Genomic DNA, 12935 nt, shown 5'->3' on the forward strand with positions numbered 1-12935 from the left:
TGTTGCTTAACAGACACTGACCGTATATTGATATATGAAATTGATGCTGCCTAAATGGAAACATTTTTAATGAAAACTATATAATGCGACTATACTTGAATGGAATAGCAAATAAATAACATTAATGTTGTGTTTGATTTACTCTCATTACTAATTAATTAATTAGTCCAGTTAACCAATTAGAATTGAGGCAAAAACTATTAGAACATTTGAATAGCTTGGTATTGTAAATAATTAAAAAACCATGTAAAATGTCTGATATAATACATAATATAAAGATAAATACATAAAAATGTAAACAAGTAAAACATATATTTTGTCCCCCATTTCATATGTTTCAGGAAATATTAAATAAAAATCCGATAATAAATAGAAAGAGAAAGGTATGATTTAAAATGTTATAATCAATAAGAATATATCATTCTTTTAAATTTTATATATATTTAGGAATTATTATAAATTTTTGTTTTTATATTAAAATATTGTCTATTTGTATTAAAGTGGGTAAAATAGTAAATAATAATTATTTTCATTATAAATCCGGGTTTAACTCCCTTTAGAGCAAGTACCTTTAGTTTATCAATATTTATTGATATTATATATCTTATTGGATCATATTATATCAATATTGAGGAGCTTTTTATACCTTTCTCAGCACTTTATTTTACAATATTCCGGTGACACTAACACCTATCTCAAGTAATAAGTAGTAAATATAAATTTATAAAGTAATAAAACATAATAAGCAATTTAAATTTGAGTTGTGTACATATATTGTGTAATGAATTATATATATATATTTTTTATTTCTACAGCCCAGTTTTGCATGTATTAGTTGTGCAAGTTTGTATGTCAGTTTATTTTTGTTTTAATGAATGGGTGGTGGAACATCAAAATTATTTTACAATTTAACAATTTTTGTTACCATTTCACATTATTGAAACTGGTCAAAATTACTGGTAATAGCATGGTAATGTAAGTGAAAAAAGTAACTCTTGTTCTTTTGATAGGGTTTTTTTTATGTAAATAAAAATATAGTCTTCTAATTACAAATATATTTACTGTAAAGTGTTACTTTTACAGAGAACTTTAATAGGGAAAGAATGTGAAGAATTTCATTCTTACACAGCTGTGTCATCATTAGATCTCTTGTGGCCAATCAAGCAGTCAGGTACAGTGACGTTCAACCAATCGTGTACTGAGTTATGCCAGTGAGGCGTCATTTTGCTGCCAAATGAAGTTCTGTGATTCATATTCTTTCAATTGAGGAAATAGCCATAGCTGTAGAACATCAAGATAATAAATACCAGTTACAGTTCCTTCTCCGAAAAAGAAAGGCTCATAAACTTTCCACCTAGATATGGTACACAAAACATTTAAGTTAAGGGAGTCTTGCTGTAATTGTATCATCTAGTGAGGGTTTCCTGAAACCCAGATACACATTGTGAGTGTTCACATGTTCACTGAGGTGAAATGTTGATTCATCATCGAAAACGGCATGATCCAGAAAAATCTTCATTGTTGTGCAATAACATTTCATTTGCAAAATTGGCATGTAAACCATGCAAATGAGACTTTAGAGCTTGTAACAACTGCAAATGATAAGAACCTATTTGGGGAAGTATTTCCGTAAAACTCTCTAAACCGTTGTCACTGGAACTGTTAATTCACGACTAGCCTTCCGAACTGATTTCTGCAGGTTAGCCTTAATTCTCTCTCATTCACTCAACACTTTCTTCACTAATTGTCAGTTGTTTTGCGCTCCTCCCTTTGCAAAGGCAGCCAGTATCTTCACACTGATAATACCTCTATGGATGTTATCACTTGGAGGATCACAACTGAACTTTATACGGGATGGATGTTGCACAGTTACTACAGATTTGGTTTTTGCAAACTGCAGAACACAAAAAGCCTTCTGTTCACAAGTCGACATTTTTGCTACTAGCGCTTTCTAACGGATGGTGGAGGAAACATCACATCCACATTTGGACAAGTGACAACAAACAAAACTGTTTGAGTTGCTCTTTAATTTGATGTATGAATTATAATTTTAAGTTATATGGAAAAAAATCTTACAAAGCATTAAAACCATGATATTCATTTATAAACACCCGGTATTTGTTAATAACGTTACTGTAATAGTTAGTACATCTTGTGGATGAAATAATGCACACAATATCACCTTATACACTATAACAAGCTTTATTGAAGTTTACAGCATTCACCAAAGTCTATACCATAGATCACTTTAACCTCATGTTTAATGACTATCCGGGACTATCACAACACGACAGTCTTATACACTATTATGATTTCATGAGACTTAAAGTTTTGTGCTCACACTGGAACGTTAGTAATTTGTCAAAGTGCTATGTGTCGCACAAAGATGCTTACGTTTTTGAACAGCCATCAGATGAGTCTATGTCATTCTGTATGAATGTTTGCATACATGTTGGAACATGAAAAGTGTGCCTTAAAAGTTTTACATTGATATATGCAATAGAAAGAAAATGTTGGTTACTGACAGCAATGCATAGTAAAAGGCAGCAAGCACTAGCAATGGAAAAACTTTATAAATTTTAGTAGTAATTGCAATTTTTTATATCGGTACTACAATATAAAAAAAAATATGACTTATGAAACTTATTTTTACAATCGAACATGTTTCTTAAAACAACATGTGTTCATCCCATAAAAGGAATTTACTCAAATTAAAACCTATTGATTTTATCAAATTAATGATAAGCTATTAGTAGCATCGAACAAAATCCTCGTAGGCACCCAGAGAATTCCAAAGGAATATTAAGCATTTATTCTTCAATCAGACTTTTTAGATCCTTATTGATTTATTTGTTATGGGAGTACACTTTTTCTTTTAGATAACCCCACAGGAAATATCAGAAACTGTAAGTCTGGTGGTTTAGGTGGCTAGTTCATAAACTTGCTTCTCTGCCAATTCAATTAACAATTCACTGCTAGCTGAGTGTTAAGTGAATTGATTTTTCAATTCTCTATTGTAGTGTGGAGTGGCCATATTCTGCTGAAATATGCAGGTCTGCATTTCCCCGGGTGTAAATTAACTTGAATGCCTTAACATTCATGGTACCTAAGTGCAGTCATTGTCCTGTCAGAAATGTCATAAGAAAGAACTCCATTAGCTGACAATGCTGTCCAATCAGTCATGCCCTTCAGCCTTAATTTCTTTTCTTCAACAATGTGAGGATTTGTATTATTATTACATTTAACACTGTGTATACTTACTGAACCATTACAATAAAATGTAGACTAGTCTGAAAATACCAACGAAAATACCAATCATTCATTGTCAGTCTTTTAAGTTTTAATCACTTTGAAACAAAACTCCATTCTTCTGTCTGGATAGTATTCAAGAAGGCGATGGAGATTTGGAGCACTTCACATAATGCTTCTTTATTGTGGATTTAAGTATACCAGTACAGGAGGATATTTTTCAGAATCAATTAGGATTTGCTAAGAAATATTAGAATACAGTACCAGCATACATGTTTTCACCCACTAGCAAGTCAGGTGGCTGATGTCAACACTTTTTCTGTACACTTCCAGTTTCAAGTAACAGCTCTCTCCACTTTGCAACTGACATGATTGGAGGAGTGAAATCACTGAATACGTATCTCGCAATTTTCTTTCTTTCTCTATCAATATGAAAAGTAATAGATTAAACACAACACCGAACAATATGCTCTATTTGAATGCCATAGCACAAAAACAACCTTAACAGTTTTCAAGATTGCATTGATCTGGAGTAATTAAATATTTGTTTCTTTTCAAATAAGCAGCTTCGTAAACGTGTTTAGATCTTTCAATACTTTTATCTCAGGCATTGAAGTTTAAATTATAGATTGCTGTCATCAGGTGCCATTTTTCTATTTTAATTATCAACATCCAAATTTTAGATACACTTTTTCAACGTGTATGGAAACATTCATACAAATTGACTGACATACTTATCTGATGGCTGTTTAAAATTAACGTAAGCAACTTCATGGCACATACAGCATTAACAGCTACTAGATACTAGTAATAAACCGGTATTTTACAAAGTTCTGTTTAGTTGATTTTATGGGGCTAGTGTATTGTTGAGATAGGCAATTATCTTAGTTTAGTGGTGAAAGTTATTATCTTGTGCTGAGAAGTTAGGCAAATTTTAATAATGTACATTGTTTTCAACAGTTTTACATACAGATGTAGGAATGTTGTTTAAAAAAATTAAAAGTCACAGTCTGTCTCTAACAAAACCATCGGAAACATAAGAAGATCTGAAACAATCTGAAGATCCATTGATAAGTAATATTAAGCCTTGAGAGCTTAGATACTCGAGGAGTTTAGATACTGCACTGTGAAATAGAAGCTATATTCACAAGAGAACGGAAATCTGTGTGCAGTTAATATAAGTTAAATACATATCCATATAGATAAAAGTAATAATAAATACAACGAACTAAGGTGACTAATGATAGGTTCCAAAGCCATCCCAGAGATTTAGAACTCCTGCAAATACCAGGAGAAATTTGAAGCAAAAATCCAAAACTAATAAGGCCTGAGACTGAATAATTTCAAGTGGCTGATAGTTACAGACTAAATGATTCCAGAAAAGCAAAACCAATAGGTTAAATGAACCCAGAGTCCCAAGAGGCAATAGACAATAGACAATAGACAATAGACAATATACTTTATTGACATGTTCTTTGAGAACAGTACATAGCGTCAGTTATACAGTATAAGGTAACAATTTTTTAGCTGTTTGTAAATTCTTCTTCTGTGTAAAAAGGTCTCTCTTGGAGCCACAGAGTCAGTTGTTTCTTGAAGTGGTGAGGTGGTTTGGTTCTTTAAGTGCTCTGGAAGGTGGTTGAAGTAGGCGGCTCCTTTATAGGATGGTTTTCCTCTTGTATAGGCTCAGATGGTGTGGGGGCAATGCGAAGTCCGAGGCATGTCTAGTGTTGTGCTGGTGCAGATCTGAGTGTCTTGGCTGTGATGTTTTTTACAGTGTGGAAGATTACTTCTCTTATGTAGAGTGATACGACTGTCATATTTTAAAAAATTTTTGAAGTGTTCTCGGCAGCTGTCACGGTAGTTAAGGGCCTGCGAGGCATCTAATTGCCCTCTTCTGGTTGATCAGAACTCTCTCAAGGTTGGTTTTGGATGTTCCTCCCCAAGTGGCAATGCCATATCTCAGGTGTGATTCGAAGAGAGCAAAGTAAGCTACCTTGGCCGTGTCTGTGCCACTTATTTGTTTTATTCTACGTATAACATAGTTTTCCTGCAGATAGTTTTTTGCACAGTTGATCTATTTGTGGCTTCCATGACAGTTTATCATCAATTTATGATACCAAGGTGTCTGGTGGTGTTTTTTATTTCTAGGTCTGGGAGCGTCAAGTTAAGGTCTCTGCGTAGATTGCTGAAGGTCATCTGAACTGTTTTTTTTATTATTTAAGACAAGGTCATTTCTGGTACAGAATAGTTTTGTTTTATTGAAAGTGGCAGTTGTGTTTTCTCTGGAGTATTGCTATTGATTTATTTGCTATTGTTAGTGCTGTGTCGTCTGCATACATGACGGTATGACAGATGTCTCCTAGCCAGTTGGGCATGTCATTTGTAAGTAGGAGGAACAAGACTGGCCCCAGAACCGATCCTTGTGGTACGCCCCTTTGTGTGTCAGTGGTTTTTGATTGACATTTCTGTAGTATGTTGTTTTCAGTGTAATTTACTTCCACAAACATCTTTCTATCAGTCAGGTAGCTACGGAACCAGCTTTTGAGCTTTTCCTCTTATACCAAGGTTTCCTAGTTTTTGGAGTAGTTGTTTCGTGATTTAGGCAATCAAAAGCCTTACTGAAGTCTAGGAAGAGGCAGGTTGCTGTGCAGCCTTCTTCCAGTTGATCTATAATGTATTCTATGAATTGTATTAAGGCTGTGGATGTTGATCTGCCCTTTAGGAATCCGTGTTGTTGGTAAGTAAGAAGTTTGTTTTCCTCAAGGTAGTTTAGGAGTCTGTGTAAGACAACTTTTTCTAAAATTTTTGAAAAAGTAGAAAATGAGTGAAATAGGTCGATAGCTGTTTGTGTCATTATGTGGTCCGGCTTTGTACTTTGGGTAGACTTTAGCTATTTTTAATTGGTTGGGGAAAATTCCTTGTGAAAGAGATTTGTTAGTTATAAGGGTGAGTGGTCTTAACAGTTCGTTTTTACATGCTTTTACAAGTTTAGCTGATATGTGATCTGCTCCAGATGAGGTTTTTGGTTTTAGGGAGTCTATGATTTTTAAGATTCATTAGTTGTTGCTGGTTTGAAGTGTAAGTTCCTGCTTTATAGGTGGAGGTGGTTCATAGTCATCTGGGTCTGGGTTCGGATTAAGATCAGAGTTTTGGAGTGTTCTGTGTGCCACAGTTGAGAAAAATGTGTTGAAACAGTTTGCCACTTCTGCTGGTTGTGTTATAATGGTGTTGTCCATGAGGAGGAGCAATTCTGTGTTGTTGTCAGTTTTAGCCTTACGCTGGTTATTTACCACTTGCCATAACGCTCTGGACCTTGTTGTCAGCTTTGTTTATATATTCTGCCATATATTCTTTACGTAGCGATTTTAGTTTAGTGTCGTAACTCTTTTTCCTTGCAGCCGTCTCCATTTTGTCTTCTGCTCTTTCCTGTGCATTGTTCCTTTTCCAAAAGCTTTTATGTATTTCACTTTTTAATTTGGCACATTCCGTGTCCCAGCACTGCCTTAAGCCTTTGTTATGTCTGGTTGCGCAGGTTTTTAATGGGCAGGTTTCATCTAGAATAGATTGTGTGATAGTGTGGAAGGTGTCATACAAGTCGTTTTATGTTCCTCTTGAGCATGGAGAATGACCCAGTTTTGGGTTTGCAGTCCTGGATTTGAAAAGTTCTATTGTTTTCTTGCTGAAAATTCTTTTTTCTTTCTTTGAAGCTTTCTTTTATTTTTTGATGTGATTATTGTGGCTGATTGGGCCTGTATGGTCAGAAAGTACGGATGAGATAACCGATGTGTTTATCAATTGTTGGTCAATGTTAGTGCATATCCAGTCTATTGATTTAGAGGTATCTCTGGTGATACGTGTGGGTGGTAGGTTCATTCTTGTTATCTGATAAGATGTTTAGGAGCTCTTCGAGTTTGGATTTGTCATTGCTTTCAGTCAGGCTGTCCACATTGATGTCTCCTACAAGCACGATCTTTTTGTGTGACTCTAGAGATCTGTCGAGTTGTTCTGTAAGTATGTCAATACCTTGGTCTAAGTTTGCGTTGGGAGTTCTGTAGACTCCGAGTATTCGTAGGCTTGTTTTCTTTGTTTTTATCTCGAAGAGAGCTGTCTCGCAAATAAGCTCGCTCTCATCTCCACTTGTGTATATGAGATTAAGTGTGCTGTTTGAGGTCATCTTTTATGTATCCTGCCACCCCTCCTTTGATATGGTTTTTCCTGGCAAAGCCACCTACAAGTGTATAGCCATCAATGCGGGTGTTTTCCAGGTTTTCTTTGGTCAAGCCGTGTTCAGTTACTATTATAAGGTCCGGGTTTTCCTCGCTTATGAAATGAGTAAGTCTGTCAATTTTGTTGGATAGCCAATTTACATTTTGGTGCATGATTTTAATTTTGTGTTTTGTATAAGGTGCTGAATTTTCCTCGATGTTGAGTTCTGTGTCTTTGTGGGTTGTTAGTTCTGTACATGTTGCTATTTTCTTTTCCTTTCGGAGTTTATGAACGTCCTTGTTACAAAATGGTTTTTTCTTTGTCCTTGTCCTTCGAGTGCAATCTAAAAAAAGAGGTTTTGTTTGTGTTAATTTGCAGGTTGCGTGTCTCTGTTTAGTGTCCTTATCTTTTGTAGTATTTCCAGTCTCTGAGGATTTATCCGAGTGGTCTTTAAGTTCCAATAAATGATCTGGTTTCTGGGAGGCTTGATTGTGATATTCAGGTATTATTATTTCATTGGGATCCTCTACTTGGGTTTTCATCTCCCTTACAGGAAATTTTCCTTTTCAAGAAGACCTGGAAGCTCTGGTTCGCTTCCATCATCGTATTTGTGTATTTTCAGGTAATACTATTATGTTGTTTGGGCTGTTTGTTTGGAATGGCGATGTCGGATGTGGCGGAAGGGTGGTGTTGCAGACTTTTGAGTGGGACTCTTCTGGTTCCTTCAGGTTCATGGTTGGTGAGGTGTTTCCCTTTCTCAATGTCAAAGGGGGTGAGGGGTTCTGTATCAACAAGGTTTGGGGGTGAGTTTTTTTCAATTCTGCTTGTTGCGGTTTTGAGGTGTTTTCCGTGTGTGGAGGTTGAAAGTGGTCAGCTAGGTCCTGGCTTGCGTGCGAGTTCATCAGTCTTATCCACTTGCTCAGCGTGTCATCTCCAGTGGGGTGAAATAGATAAAAAGATTGAGTGTGTCTGGAGATGGCAACAATACAGTGTGGTAGGGAGTCATATATGTCTTCTTTTTTCCTTGATGTTCGTATGACTGCTACATGCCCTGCTTGTTTGCCTTGAAATTCATGCACTGTTGACACATTAAAGCCTAGGTTATTAAGTGCTCGTTTTTCAGCCTGTTTGAATACAAGGACTTTATAAAGGTCTTTGTCCAATCGCAGCTCTATTTATGTCTTCCAGGTACTTTTAGGCTCGTCTCGTTTTTTCACCATTCCTTGTTCATAATAAGATGCTAAGATGTTTTAAGAGGGTGGTGATACTGTTAGTACAATCTATATGAGAAACTTAGGACTTGTGTCACCTCAGCCACTCTTGTGATGTCATAGTATGTCATGTTGTAGTTTGTCCTGTTTATGAAAGGTATTTGTTTGTTTATCTCCCCACCAGTAGTGCCTCTTTTACTCCGGCAATCGCACAAGCAAAGAGGATTTCTCCAGCATGGAGCATTAAGGCTTCATCTATAATTACCCTGTTGTATCTTCCTCCTTTTTTTTTAGTGGTCTGTTAGATTTATTATGAAGGAGTGCACTGTTCTGCATGAGTCTTTGATATGCTTATTATTGTGTGGTTGGGTATTTTGTTTTAATTTTAGCCGATTTCTAAAGTCATTTGCTCCCTCCCTGGTTGGGAAAAGGACCAGGTCATTTTTTGAGTGGTTGTTTATAATAAACGTTGTTTTGCCACATCCGGGCACGCCTTGGACAAGTTGGAGTTTTATTGTCAGTGTTCTTGTCTATGTCAACATTTTTTATGCCACCATAGAGCGCCAACTGATTCATCACCTCGGTTTCTCCTGAGACCAGAATTATTTTGTTTTGCTGGCCTTGTGTTGGCATCGACTGTGTATTTTGAGTTGTTGTAAGTTAGTTTAATAAATCGAGTGCCGTCAAAGCCGTAGCAGTACTGTTTTGTTTGGTTTTAGGCGCAGCAGAGGTTGACCGGTACTGAGGTCAATTATGTCATAAGCTATTTTTGACGCTGCGATCTTTGTTTCTAGTGCTTGTATTGAGAGAGAGAGAGGGCCTTTGTTCAAGGAGTTGGCCTTATAGAATTCAGCAAAGGATTTTAGTAAGGCCCCTTCTGCTTGTCTCCAGGCATTTTTTTGTTCCTCCATTGCTGCTTTAATGAAGGCTTGTGTTTCAGTAATTTCTAGATTTTGATCTTTAGCTGTAGTATTTGTGTAGTCGCAGGCAATTTGTCATTGTTGAAGTTTGCGCCTCTTCTTCTCCATGTGCTGTATATGGTTGGGTCATTTTCGCTGGCTATTCTTGAAAGGCTGAGTTGGTGTTTAAAGCAGGTATCTAGTATGGAGTCAATGGTTTTCTTTATTTTTTTGTCACTTGTATAGATTCTATATCTGTGCAGGTAGGCATTACTATTGAATTGAAGTACAACTTGTAGTATTTCTTCTGTGCTTGGCTTTATTTGGCATTATTGGATGCCACAGTTCGTTTATGCTGATGGTGAAAAGTATTGGAAACTTTATGCAGTCATTTACCGTTTCCATGAATTTGAAGAGCTTTGATTTCCAGTCGTTGTGTTGTGAGGAGTAACAGATTATGCTGTATGGTTTCTTGTCATGTATTATGGTGGCAAAATTGATGTATGATAATTTCTTGCTTGTGACTCTGCCTTTCAGCTCTGCTAAAAGGAACATAGATGCAGATGATCCAGAGGTTGTGAGGACCATTAGGAAGGACTGGAAGATGCATCATGAAGATGATGATATCTAGAAACTGAGTGGATCCAACACCTGTTGATATCCTGAGACAAGAAGATAACATAGGTTATTGTGCCCTGAAGTCTAAGAATGTTGTTGATCAAATTAAGAGGAAGTTTAGCTTTACTCTGTAGGCAATATTGTTAACCCTTTGGCTGTTTCACAATGATTTATCGTTGTTCTTGCAGAAAACGGTTGATATCCTGAGACAAGAAGATAACATAGGTTAATGTGCCCTGAAGTCTAAGAAAATAGTGTTGTTGAGCAAATTAAGATGAAGTTTAGCTTTACTCTGTAGGCAATATTGTTAACCCTTTGGCTGTTTCACAATGATTTATCGTTGTTCTTGCAGAAAAGGGTTTCACTACGATATATCATTGTTGCACAATAAATTTCCGGTAACGTAATTTTTTGACGAATTAGCATATTTATACCAATTAATAGAGAATTGTCCACACAACAAAAATTTGATTTATATCTATGTTTATATGACTTTATAAGTTATTGATAAAAAATTGCCTCAAACTCATGTAAGTTATTATTTATTTGTGTTTGATATAACTTATGCATATACTATCAAAATTACTTTTAAGATTTTCTACTATCAAAATAAAAAGTAAAATATGTCATATAGCTCTAAACTTAAATAAAATTTCCGTTTTTAATTTATTATATTGACGTGAAGTACTTTTTTCTTAAATTCAAGTTTATGGACTAAAAAACAAAACCAATTTCAAGCAAATAATATCATTTTTAAACTTATAAATTTTTAAGCAAGAGTACAAAAAGTTGATTCTGAAATAAATAATTTTGGGTATGACCCATGCTAAAACGCTGAACAGGTTTAGGAAAAGATTTTTAAAATTGACGAACAGCTAAAGGATTAAATAATATACTAATTTCATTTTTACTTCTCCACCAAAACAGAGTATGCTATTTAAGTGTAATTAGATCATGACTAATGTACTAACAGATAGAGCTAGAAATTAAAGATATTCTTTAACAGTACACCCTAAAAGTGACTTTTTTATTTAACAGTCTTCATGAAGAGAGCAAGATATGGTATTATGTATGGTAGAACTATTAATTTTATTTCAAACAGAGAATGACACCATTTTCTTGTTGGACTAAGAAACTTATAGATTAGAATTAGATTAGATAGACTAGAAACTTTTTGGTTTAATATAATCTTATAGATCTTAAATATAAAAATAAGATCTATGATTTTCCATTGAACCAACCTTTTTACAGTGTAAGTTCATTTTTGCCAAACAAACGACACTACTGATTTTAATATAGTGCCCAATCGTTTCTTTTCTTTTAAATGAATGTTGAAGCCCCTTATTGTTATTGTTTTGTAATGTACTTGTATCTTTTAATATTATTGATGTGCCAATACATATGAGTGATATTTTATCTTACTGGCTGAATAAATTATTCTATTCTGTTGTGTATAAATCACTTGGTGTGGAAATAGTTGTCTCAGGAATTTGAAATGATGGTTTGTTTGAATCTGACCTTAAAGTTGTATAGTCTTTAAATATAGACATCGGTATCTTTTCTCATTCGTCCTAAAATCAAATAAGTAAATAATCCTAAAATCACTTGCTTTTAGGCTTATTTGCTTAATTGTTGGCATGTATTATCGTTTCTTAACTATTGTATCTAAAATTTGGAATTATTATTGTAAATTTAATGAGGCATCAATTGTAAATACCACCTTATTCTTTCTTAATTAACCCAAACTTTTCATTTGGTTTTCCTGTCCCACTCTTTTGGTCTATTTTCTTTTATTTGTGTTTTTCCGTGATAAAAAAGATACTTAGTACTGTAAAGATGAAAATATTGTTTGGTGAAGTTGGGGTCCTGAGAGAAATTATACATTACCCAACCTCCAATGTTAACTATATAATAAATTGTTGAGAAGTTTTTGTTATTATTGCACATGCTTTTCTTTTGTACACATACAGCTTCTTTACATCTATTCTTTCACCTTTGTATTTTTGGATGTCATTTATGACACTATATTGCCTATTTACCATTGCTCAATACCGAAATATTTTATGACAAGATTTTATATGTTATATATACCACTCAAGATACTTACACTGGGTCTGTAATCTAAAGAGAATCCTTAAAAATTCATATTATACACTTTAGATTTACTTATTTGCTATTCCATAGACAGAGCTATAAATAATATTATATTGTAGGCGTTTATCAAAATAATAAAAACCAGGGGTAATTAGTTTTTTTCTGTGGCAGGCAAAACAAGAGCAAATATGCCAATTTTCTTTTGCTTTTTTCTTACTATAACGTAGGTTTGTAAAATTTTACTTTGATCCAAACACCTTTAGACGTAATAGAAAAAACAATATTCATAGGTGGATATAAATGATTTGATCAACATTAATTTCTTTCTATGGGTCACTGCAGTAACTAAAAAAAAACATTTCATAATCTATAAGGTACACATTTTTAAACAGTTTTATTGCACATAGCTATATCTTTGATTTTTATAAGCATGACTTAAAGGAATAACCTGAGGCCTAAATCTTAACACTAGACACACACTGGGGTCAAACAAGCATAGGTTTTTCCAATATATTTTATCTAACTTTATACCAGTTTCTTGCCCCCATTTTTCATAACTTCTTCTTTATGTTTTTTTTATAATTTAATGGCGAACCAACACTGATTTTAATGTTTGCTAGGTATTTTAAATTTTGTAAATGACAAGCAAATTTACAGA

At 34.4% G+C, this 12935-nt stretch overlaps 1 protein-coding gene across 5 annotated transcripts in view; it reads left to right on the plus strand.

The window, feature by feature from the left end:
* The window catches only part of LOC124355100 (multiple PDZ domain protein-like), a 250063-nt gene that overhangs the window by 193294 nt on the left and 43834 nt on the right, over positions 1 to 12935 (plus strand). The gene's annotated exons all lie outside the window — the stretch shown is intronic.

The sequence above is a fragment of the Homalodisca vitripennis genome, chromosome 2 (assembly GCF_021130785.1).
Source record: "Homalodisca vitripennis isolate AUS2020 chromosome 2, UT_GWSS_2.1, whole genome shotgun sequence".
Classification (NCBI taxonomy): domain Eukaryota; kingdom Metazoa; phylum Arthropoda; class Insecta; order Hemiptera; family Cicadellidae; genus Homalodisca; species Homalodisca vitripennis.